This window comes from Brassica napus, chromosome C6 (genome assembly GCF_020379485.1).
Source record: "Brassica napus cultivar Da-Ae chromosome C6, Da-Ae, whole genome shotgun sequence".
Lineage (NCBI taxonomy): Eukaryota > Viridiplantae > Streptophyta > Magnoliopsida > Brassicales > Brassicaceae > Brassica > Brassica napus.
The window spans coordinates 16,342,060-16,349,054 of record NC_063449.1 but is presented as its reverse complement, the minus strand read 5'-3'; the positions used below and the strand labels follow the sequence as shown (position 1 = coordinate 16,349,054).

General features: G+C 41.3%; 1 non-coding gene across 1 annotated transcript; it reads right to left on the bottom strand.

Annotated features, from left to right (window-relative positions):
* Positions 1-6,442: 6,442 nt before the first annotated feature.
* Positions 6,443-6,550, bottom strand: LOC125589468. Its single transcript, XR_007325656.1, has one exon. It is a non-coding gene; the product is annotated as a small nucleolar RNA R71 (small nucleolar RNA).
* Positions 6,551-6,995: the final 445 nt, after the last annotated feature.

Sequence of the window (6,995 nt, the reverse complement as noted above, 5' to 3'; positions counted from 1 at the left end):
AATCTCGTGTTCGGATCCAATGAGGTCGATCGATCCAAGAACGAAAATAATTTGAAGAAGACATATTTTTTATGAATCAAATTCGTGTGTAAATAGAGTAAGAGGGAGGATGAAGATATGAAGTGAATGAAGAGGAAGAGGAGTGCTTGTATTTATAGTTTAAATCCTGCCGACATACCGAGGAAATTCCGACGGAATTCCGACGGACAAAACTAGTTCGTCGGAATTTCCTCGGAATTTTGTAAAATCCCCCAACGGCTCTCCAACGGCTATAATATTTCCTCGGAATTCATCGGTTTTTTCCGAGGAACACAGTTTTCCTCGGAAATTCCTCGGAATATTCCGCCGGACTGTAGTTTCCTCGGAATTCCGAGGAAATTCCGAGGAAACCCAATTTTGTGTTTCCTCGGAATTTCCTCGGAAATTCCTCGGTATATTCCGAGGATTTCATTTTCCGTCGGAATGTCCGTCAGAATATCGCTGTTTTCTTGTAGTGCAGGCCCGTTTAAGCTTAACTCAAGGTAGTCGTTAACCGGTGTTCTTCTTCTTTTGGCGGGAAGGATTTGTGTTAAATCATGTATCAACATTTGTCCCCCAGTTCTTTAAGTGAGGTGACGAGGTTGAAGAACAGAGAAGCCTTTTATCAATCGAAACAACATGATTCTGGGTCCATTATTTCTTCCATGAGTTTGTGAAGTCGTTTGCCATCCTATGGCGAAATCATGCAAGAAATATTGCATTGGGCGTTCGATCTTGGTCCTTTCTTGATCGGTGGAAATTTGAGTTTGTCTAAACCGCTAGATGAATTGAAGACGTTTAAGTTTCACCTGATCATAGAGTGTTCGACTTCGTCTACGTATATAGGTCCAAACAGGAGTTCGATGTAATCTGTTCGAAACTGTCGCGGGAGATTGGACTCGTAATATGTTTATCGAGTTTGTTTTTATTTATGAGCTTTTTGACTTGAATATGGGTATGTCGATTTAGGTTTATGTAATTACTTTGCGTTTGTGTAATGGTGTCGGGAATATATATAATCCCAACGAATCATCAAGTCAATGGAAAATGATTGGCTACACGTCGACAGTCGAACTTTTACTTTGGTTCGGTTATAGGAGCAATTTATATCGCTCGTCCTCGAGATGTTTTGCGAGATAGAAGCTGATCAGGAATCTAACTCGCGGGCCAGTGGTGGCCTAAGGATGTTGGTTTATCGATGTCGCTTTTGATACGGAGGATGGTTCAGGTCAATGAGAGCTTGGGTCGTTTGAGACCGCATGGTAAAAATCGGTAAGAGTTTAAAGTTGAAGATGAGATTTGGAGCCTCTTAAGGTTGAAAAGCAAATTACTATAGTAGTTTGAGCTACTGATAGTGCAAGAAGAGTGTACAAACGTTTTGCGGTTGTATAAGTTTATTTATAAAGTTTTGAAGCGAAATAATAAATAAGTATGAATTATATAACTTAAAAGCTCGTGATAGTAATGCGAGAATCTGTATTATCTGATGCAATATATTGATATGTATAAATAGATTATAAAGAATTGTTTACCGACATGGGTGTGTTCCGGTCTTGGTGACTGCGAGCTAGCGGAGAAGAAACGGTGTTGGATGTTTGATAATATGTTCTTTGTGTAGCTGATGAGATGTCGAGATATTCAGGTTGTGAATTGCTGACTTGATTTGTGCATAATTTGTAGTAAGCCATCACGAATCATATCGCATTTACTGCCTCTTGTGATTTTGCTTTTGTTTGGAGATGTTTGGAGATATCGTTAGACAACATACGATCTTAAAAAATTTCTGCATGGTTTGTCTTTTCATTATCATTTTCTTCACAAGAAATGATTTTTGTGGTCGGGACTTTTTTAGATAAAAGTCTATTGCTTCTTCTAGGAAGGCTCTTTTCACAATGAAGTGCGTAGACTGTCGTTTAAGGAGTGCGGAAAACAGGCTGAGATTTCTTTGTGCCCCTTCGGTATTCTCCTCTCCATCTTCTTGATATCGGGCTTGCTATCTTTCTGAAGCATGAAGCTCTATCGGCAACACTGCTGCTTAAGCTTTTTTGGGGATATGGCACAACCTTTTTAGGAAAAAAGACGCGGTGTCGGCTCCTCGAGTTTCTAGAGCTCATTGGAGACTAAACTTGATGCAAAGATCGAGCTATGTCGGGATCGGGTTCATCGCTTACAGATTCTCAATGTGCTCCTCGAGATATTCGAGATCAATGGAGATCGCACTCAGTTCCATGAGAAGGGTGACTTACCAACCTTTTGCAGATCTCTCCAAAGATCGAGTTCATTCGTTTTTCTTTTTGCTTAGTTCGGACGCGTGGTCTGTTGTCGCCTATTGTCGGTCGAGATAGTCGTGGTTTAGAGCTCGTGAGTACAAATTCTTCTTTCCTTTTAGCTCTCGAGCTTTGGAGGGCTCCACTTCTTCCTTCTCATCAAACGGTGGTGAAGATTTTTATGGTGGTAATAATGTTTTCCGTTTTCTTCGTTGGTGTTGCTCTATCCGAGAGATCTCTGTCTGGAATGAGACACCGTTCAGTAACAAATGTATAAAACATTTGGGGCCTCCTACATGTTTTGATACGATCTAGTATATCATAACTGCTTAGGGAGAAGAAAGTCTTGCTTTTGTTGGGTAAGGAGACGTAACCCAATTCGTCAAAGCAAGGTGAAGGGATTGCCTTTTAGGAGCTCATGGAGTAGTATCATTCCTGTAATAATGATTAAAACAAGAAATTGTGTTTGTGTTTTGAGGTCGCAAGCTTAACGCTCTCGTTTCGAGGAGAGTGGAGAGTTCTTGTTTCGTGATGACTCCTCGATCTCATACTACACATATTGAGTTCTTGTTCGTTTTAGGTGGAAGAGAATGGGGTTTGTCCTCTCCTCTAGAAGATGCTCGGTCTCAACAAATACATCTTCGTATATCTTTTGTTTAATCATTGACAACTGCCTTTTTCTTCTTCCCGGCGATTCATTGGTGGAGAGATCGTTAATGGCTTTTGTTTTTTAGCGGGAGAGATCTGGTGATAGAGGTTTGTCCAGTAGTTAGTTGCCCCCAGTCCTTCGAGTGAGGTGACGAGGTTGAAGGACGAAAAATCAGCTTTCCTCTGCTGGCGAAGTCGTGAGGAATATTGACGTAGGGATCATCTAATCATCTCTCGAGATTGAGTCTAACGTGGTTAGATGATCCCTACTTAGATCGGGTTCCTAACAAGGATGTTTTTCGTTTATCTTCCCCACAGTTGGCACCAAAATGTAAAACCTAAAATCTACACTAGGTATTTAATAGTGATCAGGAGTTCAATCTGGGGAAGAAATAACGTGGACAACGATATCCTCAGAACACAATGATATAATCAGGTCTGAGTCATCAAAAATGGACTATATTCGTAGGTCGAATATCATAGGGATATTGGGAGAAAGAAGGATCGTGACTGAACTCGATGTCGAGCTGCCTACGTACCCGTTAAGGGATCAAGTCTAAACGTAGTTCGTTTATCATCTCGAGTGAGATGTCGATTTCATCGGTTATAGCCTCAGATGAGAGGTCGGGTTTCTCGATTCTCTAACGGAAGTCGGTCGCGGTTCTTGAAAGAGACGTCGTGAAGTCGAGCTTAGAGTGTTCTTCAACCTAAGCTCGCTCGATCTCTAACTCTCGATGATTGTGGGGATTCCTTCTCATGAGTGGATATGAAGATGTCTTTGACTTGTGGGGGTAATCCAATTTTTCTCTTTCTTTCTTGTTGAATAATCAAATGATAGAATATTTCTCCTTATTATGTTACGTAATCATCGTGAGTCATTTACCTGGTTGTGGAAAATGACCTACTCTTTTCTATAATAGAAACGTGCTTTTATTGTTCTATCTGTTGCTCCATTCACCCTCCCCCCTGTAAAAGCAATTGCTTTGTCTTTTTATTAGAGTTTCAAGTTGTTGCACATGCTCCACTGTTCTCTCTTTGACTTCCTCTCACGTTTGTTACGAGGCAGAGATTTTAGGGGACTCGCAACCAGATTAAGTTTGACTCAATCTTTGATACAATCCACACCGAGAATGATGGGAGGGTTTTCGTACAAATCTGGGTCCAACGAGCTCTTCGGGCCGACGTCGCATTACGAGTTCTCCCAGGCCTGTTTAATCTTAACCTGAGGTAGTCGTTAACCGGTTTTCTTATTCTTTTGGCTGGAAGGATTTGTGATATACCATGGATTTGACCCATTTTCATCCATGGTATATAAGTATTTTACTATCTATATATTATATATTCTATCCTATTAGGTATGTTTTCAGGTTCAGAAGTATCTTGGAGTAAAGTGATGATTATGGAGCATTTAGAAGCTTAAAAGAGATTTCATCCGAGCTGACCATTAGAGGTCGATACAAAGAAGAAGCAATCGTTCGACGCACATCCAGTTCCGTCGATCGATACAGAAGAGAAACCTCGACGATTGAAGATTATGATCGATCAATGTACATCCTTTACCATCGATCGATGTTGAGATGCGAGATGCGCGACTTGGTTCCAGCCGACTTTAAACCCAAGGCTTCCCCAAATTATAAGATTACCCCTGACGATTTTTTAACCTAATAGTTATATACTTGCCTAAGTGTTAGGAGACAAGAAAGCTTTTGGCCACCATTGTATTCTTATTTTCAGCAGAGAGTTTTAGGAGAGAAAATTATAGAGAGATTTGTGATTGGAACTCCATTGATTCATCCATTCTATTATATGCAGTTTTTATCTATATTTTGTGTCATGAATTGCTTAGCTATGTTTGAGTAGTTCACTTGTTAGATTCAGGGTTCAAATAGGTTAGAGAGATTAGCCCCAACTATAGATTTGCTAAGTTGTGATATTCATTGATTGATTGTTCATTAATGCTTGTTTTAGCCTTGCTAACTAGAACATGAACCTAGGAATTAGCATGAGTCAAGCATCCTTGACCATCCTGTCCTGAATCTAATATGTCATGCTAGAACTGCTAGAGAGATGCTAACCGCTGATCTAGGAGACTAGTGAGCATTATCAACCTGCGCCTACGGCTTAGCTAGAAGCATCGATCGATATTGTCTTCTGACAATCGATCGATATTGCGAAAGGTGTATCGATCGATATCTCTATAGGATCATCGATCGACACTTTCTTGTGATCAAAAGACGACTGTTGAGATCCAAGATCTAGTTAGTTAACCATTAAAACATTGTCATCGGTGATCACTGTGATTAAGGAGTTGAGCTCTAATATATCATGCATGCAACTGTTAAGCATCTATAGGATTATAATCTCCAATACCTGAATAGAAACCCTGCATCTAATATCTTCCAATAAATTACACCCCCAATCATCTTATTAATCGAGCAATAGACTTGTTCAATTAGGATTGCCATTTACTTTTAAACCATAAAACAACAAACACTTAGAATTAATAATTTGACAAGATTTAATAGGTTCCCTAGCACCTTGTGGATTCGATCCCTAAGTACTTCAACTGAACCTCTTATTTGAGAGAGTAATTCACTCCTTAAGGTAATTTGAGTGTTATCAAATTTGGCGCCGTTGCCGGGGAACTTTGATCGCCATTAGATTTAGTGTTATTAATTCTTATTCTTTTCTCTACCCCCATTCTGACACAAAATTTTTTCTTGTCTTTTCAGGTGCATGCCCAGCAGTACCAGAAGCAACAAGGACAAACACCTTCTATTCTCAGAAGATCCTGCTCGCTTGGAACGAACGATCCGCAAAGACCAACGTTCCACATTCCTCGACGCAGCAGCTTTCACGTCGACCGATTCTCACACCCAATCGTCGACCGACACCCGACCTTCATCGTCGACCGATCTACATCGTTCGACATCGATCGATACTACACTGCGTACATCGATCGATCACCAGTCGCGAAACGTGGTTGCGATTGTTATTCTCAGACATGACGAGAATGGAAACCTATATGACCAGGATGGTCATCTGCGTAATCCAACAGGTCAGAAACTAGACGCTCAGGGGAATGTAATCCCTGATACTGATGCTACAGGAGATGTTCAACCTGTAGAAGAGGCTGCTCGACCAAGGTCACTGGCTGACTACAATCGTCCAGATGAGTACTACACCAACAGATCAGCTATTCGACTTCCAGAGATTCAGAAGCAGAATTTCGAGCTGAAGCCTCAGTACTACACACTTGTGTCGCAGATACCCTACTTTGGGTTACCGAACGAGCATCCTATGGACCATCTAGAGAGGTTCGAGGATCTTATCGCTGCTATTTGTATGGATGGAGTCCCCGAGGACTACCTGTTGTGCAAGCTCTTCAAGTATTCTCTGATTGGAGAAGCGATGCACTGGCTTAAGCAGCTAACCACAGGATCTCTAACATCCTGGGCCGACATCAAGAATGCTTTCTTGCGAAACTTCTTCGATGAGGCACGCGCTGAAGACTTGAGGAGCAAAATTGCTACATTTGCGCATGAGACTGGAGAGTCTTTTAAAGATGCGTGGATTAGATTCAAGTTCTTCCAGCGAGAATGTCCACACCATGGATTCAATGAAGTGCAACTGATGAGCACTTTCTTCAGAGGTATCGCCTTGAGGTATCAGATGGCTCTTGATACAGCTAGCGAGGAAAACTTCAACACCAGGGATCCGGTGGAAGCTTTGAGACTGATAGAAAATCTAGCAACCAGAAGCAGCACCAAGAACACTGACTTTGGGAGGAAGAAATTTGTTGCAACCCTAGAGAAAGAGCAGATGGACGAAGTTGAGCAAAGTTAGATGTGGTTCATGAGCTTCTTAGGAAGCAGGTCTGCTCAGCTGAAGGAGAAGTAGCTGTAGACATGGAAGGAGAAGAAGATGTGAACTACATTGGAGGTACTGGATTTTAGAGGTCTGGAAACGAGGGTGAAAACAGAAACTTCTATGGCAATGGTCAGAGGAGTAACCAGAGTTCACAGTTCCATAAACCTTTCAGCAACAACAGCAGAGGCTATG